Genomic DNA, 23,059 nt, shown 5'->3' with positions numbered 1-23,059 from the left:
AAACTTCATAGGCACAGCCTGCTCTGTGTCTCCCAATACCCTCACAAATTGAAATACACTCAACTGCAGCTACAGTCAATTTTTACACATTATTGTACAGTGACGGATTTGTAGGTCTCTTCCGGATACAATCTTCATTCAGATTATTTGGAATTGATTAAATATATTGTATTTATTACTTTAAACATATAAAAAGACAATTCCTAATTATTTCCCGCAATGAATTTATTTCCCTGTCCCATCACACTGAAAGGATGGATCTTTCTATAATTGTATTCCAAGTTTTAATAACAAGTATTTGTTTCTTTAATACTTTTAATTCTACCTATTTTACATAGATTATTCATAATTAATTAAAGAGGTAATTAATGTTTGTGAATGAATGCTTACAATTAAATACATAAATAATCCTCTAACTGAAGATCAGATCATTTTGTGCACTTTGCATCACAGATGTAATTCCAAACGCAGTGAAAAACAAAAATATACATATTTAAATAGCCTTTTTTTAAAAAGCCTGGAACCGAACTTCTTATTATGTTTTCTTTCTTTACTTTTTCTTTTCAATGAACCATACAATACTTGTGTAGGCTGAACGATGTCACTGCAGGAAGAGAATGGTGAATGAAATGGTGATTAAAATTCATCAGAGTAACTATACTGCCATCTACTGTTGGATCTTTTTCCCCCACAGTGAAAGTTAGTCTGCAAATTTTGTCTACTTTCATGTTGAAACCTGAGCCATGAAGCATCGCTCTGGCCACCAGTGTGAAAACTTAGAAAAGGGCCTATTTTTACAATATGTTAGAAGTTTTGTTACTAGCAGCTTGTTGCAAAAACAAATATTTCCCCCCCCAATTTCTTTAGCTGAAGCTCTGAAAAATGCCAGGCAAAAAATAGTAATTTTGAACCAACAAGGTGATTTTTAGCTCAAAAATGGACATATTTTGGCCAAAAAAAGAGAAAGATAATAGAAGTGGTAGGCCTAAAAACAATTTACAGCACATAAACAGTATATGAAAGTTATGCCCTTAAGAACTACGGGGGGAGAAACGATCTGACACAGGTCCTGAGAGGTGCATCTGGCACTTCAGCTGATTCATCTACTGTTCATTAAAGCCTCATTAGAAATCATTTCAGTACAAGGGTGAGTGTCAACCATTTATAAGGAAAGGAAACAGGGAGAAAAGGCTGAGGTAAGACAAATAACAGAAGAAAATCAGTGGCAACGGGTCATGAAGACGGATGGAAGCAACTTTTAAATTTTCAGTGCAAATATTAGTCAGTGTGTTCAGAGAACATCAGGAGAAAGGTATAACACTGAATATCTACAGCCACCTGTAAAACAAGCTGGAGCCTCTGTAATGGTTTAGGGCTGCATTTCAGTCAGTGGTGTTGGGGATCTTGTCAAAACTTGAAATGATGCAGAAATGTGGATTCAGAAAATTACTGTTCAATTTTAATTCACCATCTGATAACATCTGGAAAGCATATAACTGACAGCGGTTACATTTTTAACAATGATAAACACGCAGCCATGGACTGGCCTCCCCAGAGCTCAGACCTCAACATTAGTGAAGCTTTGTGGGATCTTCTTTACAGAGGACAGAACAAAAGTCAGCCAACATCCAAAGAAGAGCTTTGGAATGTCCTTCAAGAAGCCTGGGGAATGATATCGGAAGACTACTCAAAGAAATGAGAATAAAGCTTGTATACAGAGAGTTCAGTTGATGAATAAAGGTGGTCAAACCAAACACTGACGCTCAAGCTTGCTAGAATTGTATAAACTCTTTAAAAAAAATCTTATATACTTTATTTCCATTTATGTTTGAACATATTTCAATAAATCACTGCACCTGTTTCCCATTTTGGCACTGCTGCCACTGAGCATTTCCAGCACACCAGATATAACAGCCTATATGCAAAGAAACATGGGTATATAGCACTCTTAAGTTGTTCAATGAGCTTCAGGAGCCCCTTCAGAAACATATTCTCCCTCAGTTTTTTAGGTGACTCTAAACAATCTAGGTATGAGCTGTTCACAGCTGAACATTAGAAAGTCTTGTCTTTTTTTGAGAGTAAGATATCAAATAACCAAAAGGTTATGTGTTTGCAATTTAGTTTTGCTTATACTTTCTCATTTATAGTACCTGTGTTTGTTTAAAACCACCTTATTCAATCTAGTCCCAAGAAGGAGACATTTGTCTGTGAGTATGCTTAACAAACATTACTTACTAAACATCACCTTGGTCCTTCCTGGGCTTAATCCAAAAGCTTCAGAAAAGTAACCACATGAGTATTTAGGTGTACCAACAACCTTGATCATAATACAAACAAAACTTTGGAGATTAGAGGTCTTTGACAAAAACTCAAATGCCCATTTCCCCCTGGTAATAAACCACAATCCCTTGCACTCACAAGGGAGTCAATTATATACATTTGATCCCTAGAGAATAGATGAATGAAAACATTTCCAAAACAGAAAGCTCAACACGTCCCAGTACCTATCACTGCTTAATTTAGCTCTCTATATATATCTTTTCTCCTTTTCCTGTCATTTCTGTGTCTTCTGGCTGCCCTCCACCAAAAAGCTGCAGGATTTTTTTTATTTTTTTTTTAGAATAGAATAGAGTTTATTTATTTTGAACATGTAAATATAAATTTAAAGTAAAAGAGAGATGAAAACATGATTGTTGCTGACTTTGCCCATCTGGGAATCCACCTGTTTGAGATACCAGTGCTGTGCATCAGTTGCTGCGCCAGCCGCCATGGCAACCACTTACAGCCCCAATTACATTTACACTCCAGCCAAAATACACACACACCACTGTCAGACTGTTAGAGAGAGTGAACACAAAAACAAATCTGTGTATGGCTGCTGACTATTATTCAAGCTGTTTCCCAGTGTCAGCCACTGATGCAAAACTCAGCTGTGGGCTTCACTGCATTTTCAAGTAGAACCTTATCTGTTAGAAATATTTAGAATTAAGATCAATGTATGGCAGGAGGCATATGCCAAAACAGCTGCAGTTTTTTCATCCATGCATCCCAAAATTTTATGCTACACGACCCTCCTGACACAACTGTCCCCATTTATCCAGGCTTAGGACTGGAACTAGGAGTGCACTGGCTTTTTTGTCCCCCGTGGTGAGGGTTACCCCTCTCCCTCAGATACACTAATAAGGGCTAATGTGAATCATTGTTTGACCTATCATGCATGTCTTTGGGATCTTGGAGGAAACAGGAACACCTGGAGGAAATCCATGCAAACACAGGGAGAAAAGCATCAAACCCCAAATCTTTCACTGTGAGGTCTCAGCACTAACCACAGCACCACAGTTTCACTTTCAGCCATGTTTTTGAGAAATTTGTTTTGAGAAGGGTAGTGTGTTTTTTTTCTGGCATGTTTAGACTACCTATATTAAAAGTGATGAGTTATGCATGCATAATACAGGAAACAGCAAAATTCATTAAGTTGTGGGTATACATTTCAACATACGTACTTTGTGCAAAAACATTTATTGCATAAACAATAGTTCCATTTATGTGAATTTGTTACAAAAGACAACCTGTGTGATATTTTTGGTGAAGAGCCCACGAATCAAATAGAAGGTCTTTCTGTTGAATACCTGGTGTTCACAGATGTGCTCCGTTTTACCTCTGAAAGCATCAGCAGAGACCGTAGGTGAGGGACACGACTCCTTACATTGCTACACACAATGGCAGGGGTAGCGTTTTGTCACCACAGAAACCATTAGTTTCTTGGCAACATTTCGATCCTCTCTAGCTGAGTTTAAAATCAAATCTAATGACGGCATTTCAGCACTTGAGTGAAATAAGAATGTTGGCGAGCAAAGTGCTGGTAATGGCTTTGGCAGCATATAAAAAGATATACTGTATGTGTGAAGGGGAAAAATGATATTGCACAGAAAACTTTGGCTTTTTAGGTCTCAAATAATAATAATGGAAAAGGAAAAAAAATCGCAGCGCTTTCTAGCAGCTGCTCATTTGTGTTTCGCAACTAGACCTTTAGGCTCGAGACCTGTCATCTGTAATGGTCTCGGACGATAAGCGTTAAAAGGATAGCATGCATCATCACCATCATAAATGTCAACCTATTAAAGTAAAGCAACATTCCTGGCGTGCAGCAGCAGTCGAGCCACTAGTTGTTTACCCATATTAGTAATTCACCCACTCAGACTGACCTCTGCACCTCCCAAACTGATGCCATTTTTAATTAGTCATTATTAAGTAACTGCTCAGCCTAAGGAAATGCAGAGGGATTTTCTCGACTGCTAGATGCTTTAAGCAGCTCTATGTAAAGATCCTCGTTTTGTCATCATTATCACTGTTATTTTTGTTTCAAAATCCTTTATTTGTAATATAATGCTATGGAAGGTTCCCCCTTAAATACATCTCCCTGCTTATTTTTCTCTGTAGCGCCATCACATTCCCTAAGGGTAAACCAATTTACATTCTTGTTTTGCTCTTCAGATCCATGCCAGTTTCCATGACAACATAGTTTCACTTTTTCATCCTCTCTGTCTTACTCCCTCAGTCTCTCTCCTCTCTCTCTCTCATTTCCCACTGCTCCTTTCTTATGTTCTCTTGACCTTCCTCCAATGTTTTTTTTTCTTTCTCTCTAAATACCAGCACCCAAATTCCTCCTCTCCTCTCGCTTGCTCACCTAATTGAGCTCATTCCTCTGCTTGCCATATACAAGCAGAGAATAATGGACTCAGATAAAACATGTCTCATGGGGGGAGGGGGATGAATTCAGAGCATCTTTTTTACATTTTCATCATAATATACAAACGCAGCATGCTCTGCCTGAAGGCTGTTAAACATCTTTGGGCTGGTGGTGCCTGGAGATTAAAATGAACTGAATTAAAAACAATGTGCAGCAGAGGTTTTTCTTTTTTCGTTGATTAATAAATTACACCTGCTTGACTCAAAGAGAATAGGAAAGAAAGAATGATGCCACGATCAAATGACTCTAAATTACTTGATTTCATTACAAATCTACTTTTTTTATTTGTAATAGAATGAAAAAAAAATGTGGAATTTACCAAGTGGCATAATCAAAAACCTCCAACTATTTGATTTCTCAGTGCTGACAACAGGTGTGACGGTACTTCTTCGTCTGATTAATGCCAGACCTTTCTGTCTTGTCTGGAAAGAGAAGGTCAAGCAGAAGATGGTGAGCCTCTAGCACACCAGTGTGCCACCTTTCACTCCACGTCTGCCGGTGTGGGAGTCACAACAGGTCAATTTTTCTTTTTTTAATTTGTGATTATTTTCTTCATCTCCATTCTGATTCCACTCCACTGCCAATCTGTTTTAGTCCACTTAGTCTTGGTTAGTCCTTCCTCTGGGATTTTTTTTGTGTGTCCTTTCTTAACATTCAACTAGTTGTCTTTTAAAACCAAGGTAGGATTTCTTACTCACTCTCAGAATGACAGTATTTATTCTTGCATTGCTAGTTGCTTAAAAAAGAGGCAACTGTCAATGGTGCAGTTTCAGTGAATGCAGTACATCTGGACAAGGAAATTGTGTGATGTGCACTGTTCCTGAACAATGTCTCTTGATTGTGGCACTTAGTTCGGGTGAGGTTTGGCAGCAACCATCACGGGGAAATTGTGGATGCCTTTGCTGCTCCTGGGTATAACCCCCTATTTTCTTGATGAAAGTACCCGAAGTCCAATCTCAGTTTAGTAACGCTTTCGGGAAGAAATGCCTCGAAGTTCACCTGAGGCAGTTTTACCAAGCCTACTTCTGCTACCCAAACCACTAGAGGGAGCATTCAACTGAAAAAAGATGAAGGGTTTAACAGTGCAACAACTGGATCCTCACTCTGAGCAACTTTATAATGGTTCTCCCAAACATCCAGTTACTAAACATCTCTTTCTAACTGTTTATGCAGTGGGTGGATGGAATCAGAGTTTTCTACTGCACGATGGTGTCCATTAGAAAAATGGTGTGGGAGCTGAGATGGAAATGGTGATTTCCAAGACGGCACAGGTCTTATCAAAAGGAAATAAAACACTTAACTGATTGAGTGATTCTTGGATTTCATCGCTTGGTGCACTTGAAATCTGTAAATCAAAATTTTATTTCAGGGTTCTTACATCAGTATCATCTCGAATTAATATAAATATTCAGATAATCTGAAGAGAATAGGAAGCAATCAACCCTCGGACAGCACAGAAGTCCAGCATGACATATCAGCATAGTGACATACGGATGCCCGTGTGGCCACACTAATTATTGTCAGCGACTGGGAGTGATATGGACTCGAAGAGAAATGCAACGTCCTGCCCTTCTACATCTTGAATAGTGGGAGTCATGAACCGCTGCAAGGTGACGCGTCCTCTGATTTCCACCGAAACTTCAACCTAGACACGGCGTGTTATTAATCATCACCCGAAACGCCGTCAAACTGCACCAGCTCCTTTTCCTATCAAACAGCAGGATCGGGACCATCTTGCGCAGTGTTACGGCGGACGGAGCAAGCGGTGGCGGCGGCGGCGGCCACTCCGGGGAATGTCGATTGGCCGTCAGTCCTGACATCGGCCTCTTCTGATCTCAGACAGCAGCCAAATGGGGTAGAGTACACAGCATTTCAAAACACTGTCACTGCCGAGACATGCTAGCTGTTCGCACATATTTCGGAGCTGTCTTCGTAACGTGTGGACCCGCATAACTTTCCCTTCCTTTAAGGAAGTCTTCGGGTCGCTAGCAAGCCAATAACAAAGTTCAAATCCCATTAGCTAGCACTGGTTCGCTTGCAGATGTGTGCTACGGCAACGTCAGCTTACGAGCAAGTAGCCTAGCGAAGACATGAATTAGCATGCTAAGTTAGCCCGTGGACCTGGCTGGCGCAGCAAGTCTCCACTCAGGAGCTCTGGCTGGGGTTCACATCAGGGGCATGTGTCCTTAAATTCTCCTAACAAGAATGCAGTGCTTGGCCAACTTTATGTTTCACTGGTCCCCGTGTGCCGATGGGGACACTTTAATCCAGATGTGTAAATTACCAATATTAGCTTGACCGCTAGCTAATCTGAGAGTAAGCCAAAGCTGCATTTGAATGGTTTTTGTGCTAAACAGCTAAACCGTGTTCAGTGGGTGACAGGCTGCGTAACGATACCTGTCACTTAAACACTGGCTCAGCGGGGGCATGTAGGGCACGACATGCCGCTAATATCCCCGCTGCTCAACTATTACTGTCTGTCACTTTACTGTTACCTCAGTCAGCGTAATTTTAATTTAGGAAAATGACCATTGTTTTAAAATGTTTTTACTTTAATAGGCACGCTTGCTGCGCTGTGATTCAGTTACACAACGGCTACAGAAGCGTGTTATAACAAGATTTGTATATTAACGCAATTACAACAGGCGTGCCATGGTAAAAACACAACGGCAATTCTAGTTTTATAGCTAATTGCGTTGATGCGGGTGCCAAGTGTTTGCGTAATTGTTTAGAGACACACTCTTTGCTCCTCACCTGTTTATCTTCACCACTCTCTCTCTCTGTATATCTGCATATATCATATATATTTCTATATGCATGTGTGCTTGATATCAAGTATAAAACTTATAGCATCCCATGGTCCTGCCAGTTCAGCCTGTTGAATATGGGGTGACAGTAAAGCAGTTACTTCATACTAAAGCTTTTCTCTTTTTGGTACATAGCCTCTGCTCATGTGTGCACGGGTGCTTCATGCTGTGTGTGTATCTACAATATCCTGGTGAGCTATATATAGCACCTAACAGAGTTTGCAACTTGATCCGAATTGTCTTTCAGGGCTTCAGTACCCTCTGTGTTTCTTTCCATTGGAAGTGAAACATCTCTCAGCATCTTTTCTTTTCCTTTAAAAAAAAATGCTATATATGTCTTTACCTAAAGATTAGTCCACAGCCTACCTGTAGACCTTCATTGACTCAAACCTGTTTTGTTTTTTTGTTTTTAAATGTGTTTTGTCCTTTGGGGCTGTCTAAATGAGGCTGTAGTGGATAATGATGGAAACCTTGTGCAAGGCAATTAATCCACTATGTAAGGGCATAATGGACGAAATATTATTGGTGCTGTTTTTCACTACATGCGCAGCGCTTGACAAAATACATGGACATTTTGGTACTCGTGCACACTTAGAAGCACACGCATAAAACAAGTGACAGCGCCAGTGATGATTTGGCAGTCTTTCTGTAACAGTAGAAAGGAAAGAAAGCATAAGTAAGCATGTATGCATTCATTGATTATATTCTAGGCATGAATGAAAAGTCTATTTCCTGTCTCCCTTTTAGTCCAGAGTTGATTTGAATGAATGCGTTCAAGCAGACACAGATTTGGTGAGCTGCTGACAAAGTGTTTCTTATCTGGTTAGGTGATCTGAGAACTTTGGGGTGAGTTACAGGGAGCGCTGCGAAGGTGAGCTATGAAAGAATAATGTGACATTGAGAACATTTCCACACCACTGAATATACTAAGACACTTTAGTACTAGAATCTATAGACTAGTAGGGGAAAAACTGGGCAAATCCTCAGTCTAAGTGAAAGTGCACTACGACTCAGGCATGTAGTTCACGTTAATGTCATAGAGCTGTTGTTTCTGTGCCTTTCTCTGTGCTTATCTTTTGCATGTTTTGCATACAGTCCTGTCAGTGGATCATACTGACCAGTGTGCGCTGGTTCTCAAAGCTCTCAAATGACATCAATACCCTTTGCTCACACCAGGCACACTCAGAGCTGTGCATTCAGGCTCTTTAACTTTAGTTTGTCCGGTCAGGTGAAAACAATGCCATTTGAACTCTGCACAGCATAACAACAGTGAGTGTGAAGGTGTTAGTCCTTTCCTGGGATGCCGCTTAGACGTGACAGGTGAATTTGAAGCAACTACAGGTTAGATGATTTAAACTGTATTGTTGCATTGATGCAGAAACATAGTTTATAAGGCCAGTGATATTCTGGATGATTTAAAGAGGAAGATTTTTTTTTTAATCAAACTAAATATTTGTGATACAAAACCAATTGCAGAAGTGCTCCCACGCTTCATCATTGCTGAGCTTACATGCTTCCTTTTCCAATCACTCTTGAACTTTAGCCAGATCTAACATTTACTATAATTTAGACAGCAAAAGCCAAACATGTGCAAAAGCTTAGATGATCTGGAGGTAATTTCTCACCTTGAGTCCAGTATTTACACATCAGGTGGACTTTCCTCTGGGTTTTCTTTCTTTCTTCTCTGGACAGTCACCTTTCTGCTTCTATCTCTGACCAGCTAAAGGTTGTAGTGATAAGATTTTTAAAGTTTCTCATTCTAGAACTTCTGTGCACCAATTTAGTTAAAGGGTAAATTGTTAAGGTCATGTTTTGTTTAGTGTATACTTTTGGTTCACTGCTTTTTGGGGGAATAAATCCTCAAATGGTCTCCAGAGGGACACCCGTTGGCTTTGAGTTCTGTTACCATCCATTTTCTGTTGTTTATCCAAGTTTGGCTTTTTGGGGGCAGTAGTCTAAACAAAGATGCCCAGGCCTCCCTCTCCTAGGCCACCTCTCTTTCTGCTTTTCTGGGAAGACATCAAGACTGTTGCAGCAGAGAGACGCAATCAATCCAGGGTGTCCTGGGTTTGTCCCGAGTCTTCTCCTTCTCACCTAATAGGTGACCAGGGGCCATTCTACTCAGATTCCCAAAACACCTCAACTCTCTCCTTTCAGTGTAGATGACTAGCAGTCTACTTCCTGCTTGCCTTTCTTCTGAATGACTGAACTCTTCTTCGGGTAAATCTCATCATCAAGATGGTAAGTGTAAGGGTTGTGTGGACCTCCATGCGACTGCTCTGACTTATCCACCGAGACTTTATCTTACGATGCACCACCTGCTTTCCAGGTGGCGGAGGTCAAAGAAGTATATCAGGAATGACATGTCTCCATCAGTCTGTGTCTTTGTCTGCCACAGAGTGCAATCCTTCAGACACCCTTAAAAGGAAGATTCAACAGATCTAAAAAGTTAGATGTTATTGTATGCTGTATGATATTTGTTGCATAAAACTTATTTTCATTTAGATCATCTTTGACCTGCATGGACAAACATTGTGTCTGGTTGCACAGAGTGGCCATCCTCTCCTGTGCAGACTGGGATTTGTGTGTTCAGCTTGACACTGAATGGCTTCTGTCCCTCAGTCTTCCATTTCCAGCTGCTTCTGTGCTGTAATGCCTGCCTTCTGTCTGTACTGAGGCTGCAGTTCAGCCTTTTTCTTTGCTCCAGTTGGCTTTCTTCCCAGAATGTGCTGGAAAGGATACAACCCTTGACCCTCTGTACAAAATGAGCCCAGAATTTCCTTATCCGTGAGCTGAGGAAAAACTGCGAATTGAAAACTATGAAAAGATTTCCAAACTGTGAAGGTCTTTGTCAGATCTACGTGTGAAATGTTTACATTTCCAGGCATTAGCAGCTCAGACTACACGTGAATCAAGCATGTGAAATATCCACCCTGTCTCTGGCACATGAACTCAGGTCATCCTTCCTGTTGTCACTGTTCAGTTAGGCCTGTTATATCAAAAGGCAGCAATGCTGCATAGCAGGGGATTGCTAACAAATACTCCACCTACCTCAAAATTATCACCAGTCAATCCATGACATTAATGTTTCTACAACTGTAATACACAGAAAACAGTTCTGAGTTCACAGATTGAGAAAACGAAACTTGATCTTTATTTTAGAAATTGACCAAAAGCTTAAAATAGCAGAGACTGCCTTCTCTTATACCTACATGAATTTAGCTTTCTTCAAAACATTAACCAAATGTTTTAGTTTTACAAGGTACTTGCACACAGTAGGCTGTTATTTGAAAGCCATCTATCATCCAGTAACTTGGTTTTCCATTGAATACTCAGATGATGCCTGTTAATGTTCTTTAGATGTGCTAATCCATTAACTGCTAAACTATTCAAACTCTAAAGCTTTGTTTTGGGGTTTTTCAATCTTAGTGCTGCAGGTGTGTGTGTGTGTGTGTGTGTGTGTGTGTGTGTGATAACTGGGTGCATGTATTCTTATACATTTGCACATGTGTATCTGTAAACATAAGGGAGACAAGTTAAGGAAAGACTTGAACTCTTGCATTCCTTGTATTGATAGGGATGGTTGCTCTATTATTCTGTAGAATAATTGTCCTTGTAGAAAGTGGCTCTGCAAAGCAATACAACATGTTCAGAGTATTCACCTTTACCCTATGATGAAACATTCCTATCCTGATGGGAGTGGCTTTTTCCTGGATGACATTACCCTCCTTCAGAGAGCATCATGCTCATGGGTTTAGCATTGAAAATGATGTGAATCATATCATTTGGCCTTTGCATTCAGCAGACCTCAGTCCAATTGAATGCTTATGGAAGATCTTTGTATTACCACTGCTATCATCAAGAAGGAAGACGTATCTTTTGGAAGAATTGTCTTGCATCACTGCAGTAGAGTTCCAGAGACTTTAAGAATCAATGTCAATATGCACCGGAGCTCTTTTTGCAGCATCTGGTGGCTAAACATCTTATTTAAAACCCATATGTTTTTTGCCCCATATAATTTGTTGCTTGTTACATCACCATAAGTTAGAAAACAAAAGAGGAAGTGTTTGTCTTCAGACAACTTCCGTTGAAGTGAACAGTTGTTTTTTTTGTAGCCTTTGCACTATTGCAGGACCTTTGCTCTGCACATGGTTAGTCTATATTTATACTGTGCTGTGACATGTTTTGTTTCCATGGCAATCTGCCACAACAGTGGCTGTCACCTGTGCGCTGTCCCACAATGCACTGCAGTTTACTGCTAGAAGTACTATAAGCAGAGTGACAGTTGAGAATGCAGCACTGAATAGCACAGAGTTAAAATCTGTGGATAAACTTTTTCCACATGTAAACACATCTATTTTTTTTCCCTTTTAATCAAAGGTTAGACAAGCAGTATCCTCATTTTTTAACAGGAGATAAGGGCAGGAGGAGGAATGGAAAGACTTTTGCAGCAAAGACTATAAACAGAAAGAAACGCATACCAATATCGTTGAATATGGTCAGTAATTCATAAATGGGGAGTTTATGAATTATCGGGGAGAGCTCTAAACAGAAATTCCAGAAATGCAGTGTACATTTATCCCTGTTTCCTCCAGGCAAACTTCTGAACAAGTTCCATTTGTTCCTTTTTTGCATGCATTGCCATATGGCAAAAATATGGTCTCCTTCAAAAATAGTTAATCTGACTTTACTGCCTCTGTGCAGAACACACTCAGATCAGCGACATCACCACCACATTTTTTTTTAATTAATTAATTAATCTTTTTTTATTTTTGAACATTGTCAGTAGTTTCCCTGATGATATGCTGCCATTTTTTCATCATCAGATATGGATAGTGGTTTCCAATTAAATAACCTTTTAATGTTTGAGATCCAAGAGGGTAATATGTGTGTGAACACATTTTTTAATTGGTTTGTATTGCAGCAGAAGCTTGCAAAATTGGAAATGTCATTCACTAGAGAAAGTTTAAAGGCTGAGATTAACATGTACTGATCGCTGTCACTCAGAAGTAGTTCGACATTACTGGTCACACTTGGTTTTTCTTTAGTGAAAATTGGCAGGAACTTGATGGCTGATTCAACATATTTAAGCCTAGGAGAGCACTTGTCATCATCCCTGTTAATTTTCTAAAGTTGCATGGCTTGCAGATCAATTTGGCTGCTGGAGGCTGACAAAGCAGTGTTGTATTTGCCTTTCAGCTTTGTGTCGTCCCTTTGATTGTTTTTGTTTTTTTTTCTTTTTCCATTTAATTGTCCAACATTTAATCGGAGTATCAGTTGTGATGGGTGGAAGATGGCTCCAAAAGGCATCAAGTAAAAAAGGAAATATACTTTGCAAAACTTTAGAGAAGCTTTTTTTTTTTTATTGTGCACAATCTTGAATGGGTACCCCTTTCACTGTCACTCTGTGACAGTGTTTACAAAGATTTCCATTCTTACATGGTTTGTTAAAGCTATGGCTTTTTCACAGTTGCCATTAGTGAAGGCCAGTTTTATAAATATAATGACTTCTCAAATTATTCCAGGAATCAGCTGCTTAGGCTCCCTTAAGTAGTTGTCCAAACACTGAAGAAGAAAAAACACAGAGAGAACTCGTGAAAATTAATGTGATTCATAACCACAAACCAGGAGAAAGCAGTAAGAAGATAGCTTGGTGGATTCTTTGTGTCGTCCAGAATGGATTCTTGCTGCCAAAGGGGATGTTAACAGGCCATTTGGCACACTGTTACAATGGTGAGTGCCCATATTCAACTATTTATTATAACCAAAGTTTAATATAATGAAGTCATCATATGTAGAAGTAATTCTATGAGCCAAAAGAATAGATTTCAGAGTGCTCCAAATACTCCATGTATTGCTTCTTCATCGGTTTTTCTTCTACTATTGGAAGTGTATGATATCAAAGAGAGCAAATATCATGAAAAGGTCACCTTATGCTAAACACGATAGTCCCACCCATCTGCTGTTCAAACCTTCCATTTTTGAGAGGTAGCCAATCAAAAGTTTAATGAGAATTAAAATTGCAGCTTGGTTGAGAGCTTAGATGAACTGAGGACCTGCAGAGCAGGATAAATAAATAGTACTTTTGATGTGTGAATAATGCAAAGCTATTCTAGTAACTTAATCTTATGGAAGTCCTATACTTCGCTATCCATTAGAGCTGGGCGATAGAACGATAACGATATGTATTGCGAAATAACTTTTTCTCGATAGAAAAATTAAATTATTGCGATAGGCCTCATCTCTCTTGTCCTCTTAAAAAAAAAAAAGAAAAAAAAAAAAAAAAAAGAACAGCCAATCCAAATTAAGTAGCGCAGAGCCTAACCAATCACAGCCGCAGCGTCACGTCACGTGACTTGTTACGTACAGCACAAGTGCCAAGGCGCACATGTGTATTTGTTTTTGCAGCTGGGCCGCTCAGGTAATGAAGGAAATGAGTTTGCCGACTAGAGAAAAATCAACCGAGAGCGTGAGCGAAGGTTACCGAAGAAAAAACAGATGATGGTTCCAATGCCGGAGAGATTGTCGAACGGAAGGGCCATAGAAGTTCCGTAGTGTGAAGGTATTTCGGCTATTTCAAGTCTGACAAAAAACAGAGTAGCGCGCACTGTAAATTGTGCCGAAAGCAAGTTTGGAAATACAATTAACCGGTGCATGCTCAATCTCTGACTGAAAGCGCTAATTCGTCATTCGGCTTTTGTCAGACTAAAGTCACTGTTAAAACTGTTTGAAAAGCTAAGCTATACAACAAGGAGAGATTGAGAATTTCCTTTTAGTTCTCAGTTTATTTGATATTGACAAAAGTTAGTCAATTTTGTCTGTTCTTCTGTAAAACAAACTAAGATTTATTTTTAGAATTAAAATTTTGTTTCTAAGTGGAACTGACAATTTAGTAGTCTGTTTTGTTTGTTCTATTTTGAAACTTAAACGCTTTAGCAGCTGCGTTTTGTGTAGTTTGCAATATTTGCCTTTATTTATCTGAAACTGAAGTTTCATGTTCCTTAAGTACATCTACCCTGTTAAACTTATTATGGGAAATAAATATTTAAATTAAAACAAGCTGCTAATTATTTCACATTTTACTTGTGAGCAACGGCACATTTAAATCTTACAAATATAGTTATTTGGCTTATATCGTGATATATATCGTTATCGCCAGAAATGGGAAAAAAACATATCGTGATATGAAAAAATCTTATATCGCCCAGCTCTACTATCCACAGTAACACTTTATAAATTATCTGTATCTGCAATATTTTTTTCCTCCTTTTTATATCAATTTTACTATTTCAAACATCATCACAGTATGTCCCAGTCAAACTGTTCCTGCACACCCACCTTCACTGTAATCATTGGGTGTCATAGTTATTTACACATTCTCAAATAAATGCCTTCAAGGCTGTCTGGGTTATGTCACTTTTAATAAAATTTTTCACGGCCTGTTATAGAGCTCACTGGTAGATTCACCAATAGAAATCCTGTGAAAGAGACGGCGTGTCTAACTTTGGGGAAAGCGGTTAGTGGTGATAAGGGTGACAATTTGAGGCTTGTTTACAACCTTTGTGTATGGAGTTGTGCATGTTGGAGCCACATTAACCCACATTTGTGACACACATTTAACTTAAAAGCACCATCTCCAGCAGAGCATGCCAACATACAAAAAAAACATATTAGAAAATACTTTTAAATCCAGTTATTGTAAAGGAATATGCACAGATGATTAGATTTAGTCTATGTATTTTGGTGAGAATTTATTTGAAGAGAGAATCTATCATTAGTCCACAATCCTCAGGAGAAGCCACAGTAATCATTTCCACTTCCAAAAGAGTTACTGACATGATCTTTACAACTTGCATTTATACTTTATAACCTCCCCTTTTCTAGACCTTTGCCAGTATATCATGCAAGGCAAGGTTTTAAGTTGAATTAGTCCTTCACAGAAGCGATGTTATGTGAAGTCACACAGGTTGTGTTAGCCGTGACCTTGCTGTAAGGTGGAGCACAGAGCGGCAAATCACATTAAACTTGGTTTCCTTTTCTTAGACTACATTTTGACTGGCGCCAAGTGCAAATGCAGTTTGTTAAACAACTAATGTCTAAAAAGTCAGTTTAACTATATGTGCTCTTGCCTCACACACATTATTCATTCATTAGTACTGTTAAACACTTTGGCCTCTGTTTACTGCTGGTGATCAACAGAGCAGCACTGTGTATTCGTATTTTGTTCTCTCCGTGACCTTGCAGGGCTGCACATGGGTAAAGATTGCATTGAGGCTTTCTGCCAGACTCTCCAAGAAATGGCTAACGTTATTAAAAGGGTTGTATTTTAACCCAGTCATCTTTTCCCAAGCCCAACCTTGTGTTTTTATTGCCTAATCTGGAATAAACTGAAACTGAAAATCTGCTGGAGCAAAAGTTTGTAGAATTTGCAGAACAGTGGCAACAGTGTCCTTTGTAGCCGCTTACAGTGGTGTGTTAAATCTTCTGGGCACGTGAACACAATAGGTGAAAAGTAGTTTAATACAGCAGATCAACTGCTGATACAGCAAACACAAGGATCTAAATAAAAAACAGCATTTTTACGGTCTGCAATAAACGGGCAACTAGGTGTAACAGAAACTAGTGTTGCCATCTGTTTTACTGAACTGATAACATAAACCTATCTCTTTTGACATGCAGCTAAATCTCTGATGAAATAAGATGACTTGTCTTAGGAGCAAAAAGTACTAAGCTGACAGCTAATAACCAAACATGAAGCAAGACACAGCAGTCACAGCAGTTTGACTGTAAAATATTTCACTGATGCTAAAATGTTAAACTATGCTGAGCTCATACAGTAAAGCCAAGTTTAAGCTTTTCCTTTTTTAATTTATTTTTTTAGACATTTTAGACATTGCAGATCTAATTGATTGTACAGTGATCAAAAGTAGTTAGCAGCTAGAAAGACTTGTGACCCACACTAGCTTTAGTTATATACACAATACATTACCTCTGATTGCTATATACTCAGAAAAACTCGTGTTATGGTGAAATTTAGGGTGGAAGTACAGCAAAGAGCATCTGAAAAAATAATAAATAAATAAGTGCTGAAAAATAGAATATAGCAAGCATTTTCTACACTCAGAGTCAAATTCCTTTTGGCAAATATATTCAAAACACTCAGCAAACCTCGAGCCTTAACTGAGAGAAATGATGTTTGTTTCCCTTAATGTCTGAAAGAATGTAAGAGCATATGTGTGAGTGTGATGGCCTGCGTTATCTTGCATATATTGGCTTTACATGTAAACATCATGTGTTGTGGATTTTAAAACTCATTGAATTATTCCCCTAGCTTGTTTGGAGCACAAATTGGACGCAGCTGGACAAGATCCAATTTTCAAACTGAATTTGCTTCTCAAACAAGTTGTGCAAATGTCAAATGGGGAACATTTTATTCCTTACCACATTAGACCTCGCTTTTGCATAAGCACGTGTCCAGCTGACACTTGCCTTTAAAAGCAGCAGCAACTCAAGGAACATGTTAAATCGAAATTGCATTAATAAGAAAGACAGTAAGCCAAACAGCGTGAGGAAATTAACGCGATAATGCCAGCTGTTATTTTTATTTCTCTGCTGCACGTGTGTGCATGAAAACAAATCTTTTTTAATACGTTTATAAAAGTGAGGAATGTAAGCAATGGAAAAAATGTTGGTTTGTGCACAAGACAAACTTTTATGAACTGGAGCATGCTCCTGAGGATTAAGTTTTAAAGTGGGCTAGAATGAGCAGCTGCTCCAAGTTAGTAACTGGTAGTGAATGTGCTCATAATACAAAACTACGCCAAGAGATTTACAGTGTATGACTGAGGTTGATACTGTACATCATTGGATGTTATTTTACATTTCGTATTTGGAAAATTGAATGATCTCCATTTAATCAACAGTTGCCGATTGAACTTGTTTGTCTTAAGCAGATACTTCAAGTTAACTCAGTAAATATTGTGCACATGAGTATAAATCCTTTAACTGTACACACCCTGCTCTGCTTGGCGCAAGACAATAACTTTTGTTCTCGCAACCAAAGGCAACAGTCTTTACAGTAAAGTTATTATCTCATCTGTCTTGCTCGGAAACAATGGCATGCTATGTCATAGGCTGCAGTATGCATCGCATGACTTCATGGATATCTGTAACTTTAAACAAGAGATGCCATTTGTGAAGTAATCCCCCCTGGCTGCTGGCATGTACATTTCCTATGCTGGGGATAAAACATAAGAGCTGTTTATAATATTTTACTCAATCTATTTGCATACACAAGCATCTGCTAAATATTATGAACACATTACTTTGATGCAAATCAACACTATAAATGACTTCCTCTATTAGCTACAGTACGAGGACAGGTTAAACAAAAGCTGAAATTTATAGCTTTTATGAAGGTAGGCTGGTTGGCAGTATTGCAGTATAACAGAGTGCATTAGTTGAAACTAAGCTGGGATCTTCAGAGTCTTGGAACACTGGCATATTTGAAAAGAGGCAGTTCAAATATAGACACACTTCCTGTCAGTCTCCATCAGTCCACTGAGTGAGCATTTCATTTAAATAGCTGCCTAGACAGACTTAGTTGTTGACATTCTTGGATGACTGAGCAGAATTGTTTATGAATAGCAGAATTTCAAAGTTGGGTAAATGATTTGGATATTTAGATGCTGAAAGAATTTATTTGATTGTGTGTACCAAAGTGTTATTTTCTCTTTAATTACTGTTGTATTTTATGGAAAGTGTAAAATGAGTACTATTATGCCTTTTTGTTTTTTGTTTTTTTAAATTTTTTTTCCCCACAACATTAGAAAGGAAAGTGCATGTACTTGTGTGTAATCTTGAGTCGTTGACGAGCAACTACCAAGCTGAAACCCCGTGCACGGTCACCACATTAGCTTTTGCATGTGCTAACTATGAAATTGGCAGGGCCCTGTAACTATTTATACCGCCATGCGACAGAGTCATTTTTAACATATGCTGCAGCATCTCTCTCAATATAATCAAGGAATCTCTGAGCTGAGGCCTGCTTATGCTTAATTTTGTGTCACCACCCAAAATCCCCATTTTGAACCAAGAAATATAAATTTAGTTCTCTGTATTAATTCTTTCTTTGACAGCTTGACTGTTGCATCACAAAAACAAACTACATCATGACGATGTGTCCTGTTTTATTGTATGCAAACAGTGCGTACTATAAAACCATATGTATGTGTGTGTGTGTGTGTCTGTGTGTATGTATGTATGTATGTATGTATGTATGTGTGTCAGTTGACTTTTCAAAAGGCTGAGCATTGATGATTTTCGCTGAATGATAGTGGTAAATAGAGTTTTAATTTGTGTATTATCTTAGCTTTATTTGGCCAACTGACTTTTATATATTTTGTGGATCTATGATTAGAAATCTGTACTAAATATGTTAAAATTGAATTTTCCCACACTTTTTGCAGTCAGCCAATGAAGTACTCAGGCCTGTAAACCCCTCCCCCCACCAAACCACCACCACTATGCACCTTATGCTTTCATTTGTGCTGTGTTCTAGCAGTGTAGTGTGTTGTCATTTATAAGGCGCATGTATCTGAATTGCTACATACAGTGTATCAATTTGTGCAGCTTTTGAAGTTATTTCTGCATTAGTTTCTTATTTTTTGGGGGCTATGTAATTGGTCAGTATGGCTGATTTATTAGTTTGGGAATGTGCAATTTATAAAGATGCACTCCCCGGTTACATAAGGAGCTAGAGGCTAGAGTATATTGGTGTATATACATTTCCAGAGTGTGTCAGCATGTTCTTTAGCACACTTAAGACTTGAATCTTAATTGAATGTATAATGAAACTCCATTATCTCTGCTCTTACCCATTATGGGAGGCTGAGTCTTATCCAATTTCAACTTGGGTGTGAAATTTATCAACATCTTTCATTAAAGGGCCAATATTTTAGAATTTGAGATGCATATGACAACACCATATTTGAAAACACCAGAAATAACTGTAGGAGATCGTATTTGATCAGGAAAGCCACAGTCTGTGTGACCAGATGGAGAGCTATAATCTTGTCAACATGAACAGAAAAGCTAGACAGCTAGATAGAATTTTCAAACCTGACAGAAATTAAATGAATAGGGACCCGATAGGGAAAGGGATATTACCTTTTGATTTTGATTTTCTTTATTTCATTAATTGCACGAATGTCAGGTTGATCTGATTTATTGTACTTTTCAAATGTCACCATAATTAAGTACTTTATCATATCTCAAGCTTGACTTTTAAAAATATTATGCTTGTGTGGTGAGGTCACCATGTAATCAATGCAGATGACACCAATTAAAGTCAGTATTTGAACTTTGGAGTGTTGGATTATAACCCCATTTCCAAAAATGTAGAAATGCTTTGTAAAATGTAAATAATAGAATGCAATGATTGGCATTGTCAGAACATTTTTAGACATTATTATTATTATTATTATTATTATTGATTTACTTATTTAGCATAACAGATACTAATTTGGAATTGACTCAAAATCTGGATCAGGACACCAAAAGACTAGATAAGTTGAGAAGTGCCATCCATCCATCCATTCGCTTCCTCTTATCCTTTTCAGGGTCGCAGGGGGTGCTGGAGCCTATCCCAGCTGTCATAGGGCGAGAGGCGGGGTACACCCTGGACAGGTCGCCAGTCTGTCACAGGGCAAGTTGAGAAGTGATTTTAAAAAAAAAAGAAGAAAAAAAAAAAAGGTTGAGATCTTTATCATTAAAAGACTCAGAGAATCAAAGGCTGAAAACTAATATTGACAATATTGAATAGCTGTGATGTTCAGGTCTTCATGCTGCACTGTTAATATCATCAGTCACTTTGTTAGGTACACCTCAATAGTATAGGGTTGGACCCCTGTTGCTTTCTAGAATAAACAAGTTGCTGGAAATATTTCTCTTGAGAATGTTTTGGTTCTTTTGGTCTATTTTAATTGTTTGGCTGCACATCCATAATGTGAATCTCTTGTACCTCCACATCCTGAAGATGCCCTATTGTATTAACATGTGATGACTATAGAGTCCATTTGAATACAGTTAACTCGTTGCCATGTCATTTCATGAAGTCAAGAAGCAAGTTTGAGATTATTTAAGCTTTGTCAAATGGTTTGTATCCTGGTGGAAGCAGGAAGATTGGTACACTGTGGTCATAAAGGGATGGGCACAATACTCAGGTAGGCTATAGAATTTAAACAATGCTCAGTTGGTGTTCCAAGAAGATATCCCCCACACCATTACACCACCACTACCAGTCTGAACAAGTTATACATGGCAGAAAGGATCCTTGCTTTCATGCCGTTTAGAAATTCTAATCCCACCTTTTGAATGTTACTGCAGAATTCAACACTTGTTTTATTACACAATATTTTTCCAGTCTTCTATTGACCAGTTTTGGTGAGCCCAAGCTCACATTGCAGTCTCATTTCCTATTCATAGCTGACAGGAGTGGCACCTGGTGTAGTCCTTCCAGATCTGAGGCATGTTCAGAGATGCTGTTCTGCATACCTTGGTTGTAACGAGTGGTTATTTGAGTTACTGTTGCGTTCCTGTTGACTTGAAGCAATCTGGCCCTTCCCCTCTGACCTCTGGTATCAACAAGGCATTTACATTCAGAGAACTGCCGCCCTCTGAATAGTTTCTCTTCTTCTGACCCTTCTTTATAAACTCTGAAGACAGGTGTGTGTGTAAATACCTGTAGATGAGCATTTTCCAAAACAATCAGACCAACCAAAACTCGCTGCAGTTAACTACAGTCAGTATAATTCTATACTGACTGATTCTATATAATTCTATGCACAGGAATGTAAAACCACACATGCATACATGCATACACTGAATCCTTAACAATATATAAAATTGCAAGGCTGTTTTTGCTTCAGTCCAAATTGCTTTCTGAGATTTGCTAAAACATGGACCTCGTGTATATTTTAAAAAAAAAAAGAAGAAGAAAAAAGAAAAAAAAGATGGGTCCTGGCAGGTCAAAAAAACCAAACAAAAAAACACATAGCAGCCACAAGGGTTACCACCTTGGTAGGAAGCTTTAATTGCTCTTGCAGTAATATAAGACCACATTAATAACATTGATTTTCACTTCACCTATGTTGCATTGCTTTTTTTGTGTTTTGGAGAGGAGATGCATGCCAATCTGCTGCGTAAAACGGAGAACAAACGAGAGACGCAAATAGCAGTACAAAGAGTGTGTACTGCCACTGTGATGTAAACCATTGGTTTGTAAAGTCTCATTTTGAAGATTCGAGTTGAGCTTTTCCACCATCGCTATCTTTGTTGCAAAAAAACAAAAACAAATGTTAATGTAATGTAAACTCAATTCTCTCCATTCAGTCTGAGACAGGCTTCATTTTCAAGCAGCCACTCACAAAGAACATTACAGTAGACATCCATACATGCTGCAAGAAGTGGCGGATAATGGCAGCATGAGGCTGAACTGTTTACAGTGTTCAAGTGAAACACAAGATTTACTTCAGTGACTCTTCAATTCTTCCACTTTTTCCAGTTTAAGCTGCACCCTTATTGCCTTGATTCCCCTCAACATGCCAGCAGTAGCATAAATGACAGAGTTGGCTTGATAACCACTAGACGGGTATTCATTTTAGCTGGCTCTTTCTTTTCATAAGTGTCCACTTGAAGGTCAGCCTGTCACCATATGATTAGTCTGCCTCCCCTTTGTGTTGCACAAAGCAGTGAGTCATACTTTGTCAACAGTTGCAACGTCTGACTGTCCCTGTTTGAGTTAATGAATGATGAAATCCTCAGCCAGTGAACAAGGCACCCTCCTGTGCTGACTTGAGCCAGTGTTGGTTAATGACTAATGGGAGCATTGTGTTTACCATTACCTGTGAAGGTGAGTGAGTGCTACAGATGGTTCTTTTGGAGCGGAACAGCTGACCTGATTGACTAGGATTGTGTCATCAGTCAGAAGTGTTTACACGGGATCTGCCTGATGTCAGCCAAATATCTGGCCTAGATATTTGTTTTAAACAGGGTTGGTTTTTTTTTTGTTTTTGTTTTTTTTTTGACCAGCTAATGTTGAAACCTGCAAATATTGAAGAACTAATGCTTTCTGTGCAGGTATCTTTTATGGGATGAGCTCAGTCTGCTTGTTTAGAGCTAGTTGCTAGAATGCATAAAATATTTTTCACCAAAAACAGCTCACTGCAGTAGCATATATTAAAAACAGAAACTTGAGGTTATGGACATAGGCAGGTGGCGGTGTCAAAAGGGTGCCAGCTTGCAGCAGCAGATTTGATTTGATATCCTCCATTACTAATATTTAGCTTCATTCTTGCTTGGGAAAAGGCTGTTGTTATACCTTAACCTTTTCTGTAAAGAAAATAATTGAAAGTCTAGGATTAGGGCCTCATTACCTGGGATCTTTGGTCACTCTAAATTACATTAAAGCAAAGGTAGATAGTTCTGATGATGTCTTGAGATT

At 38.6% G+C, this 23,059-nt stretch overlaps 1 protein-coding gene across 1 annotated transcript in view; it reads left to right on the top strand.

Annotated features, from left to right (window-relative positions):
- The first annotated feature begins 6,113 nt into the window (after nucleotides 1–6,113).
- Nucleotides 6,114–23,059, top strand: part of bcl9l (bcl9 like) — a 29,487-nt gene continuing 12,541 nt past the window's right edge. Inside the window, exon 1 of the mRNA XM_063493191.1 lies at nucleotides 6,114–6,605. The gene's annotated coding sequence lies outside the window, so the exon portion shown is untranslated. The remainder of the gene's footprint in view (nucleotides 6,606–23,059) is intronic.

Source organism: Pelmatolapia mariae, linkage group LG14 (assembly GCF_036321145.2).
Source record: "Pelmatolapia mariae isolate MD_Pm_ZW linkage group LG14, Pm_UMD_F_2, whole genome shotgun sequence".
NCBI classification, from domain to species: Eukaryota; Metazoa; Chordata; class Actinopteri; order Cichliformes; family Cichlidae; genus Pelmatolapia; species Pelmatolapia mariae.
This window is presented reverse-complemented; position numbering and strand designations above follow the sequence as displayed.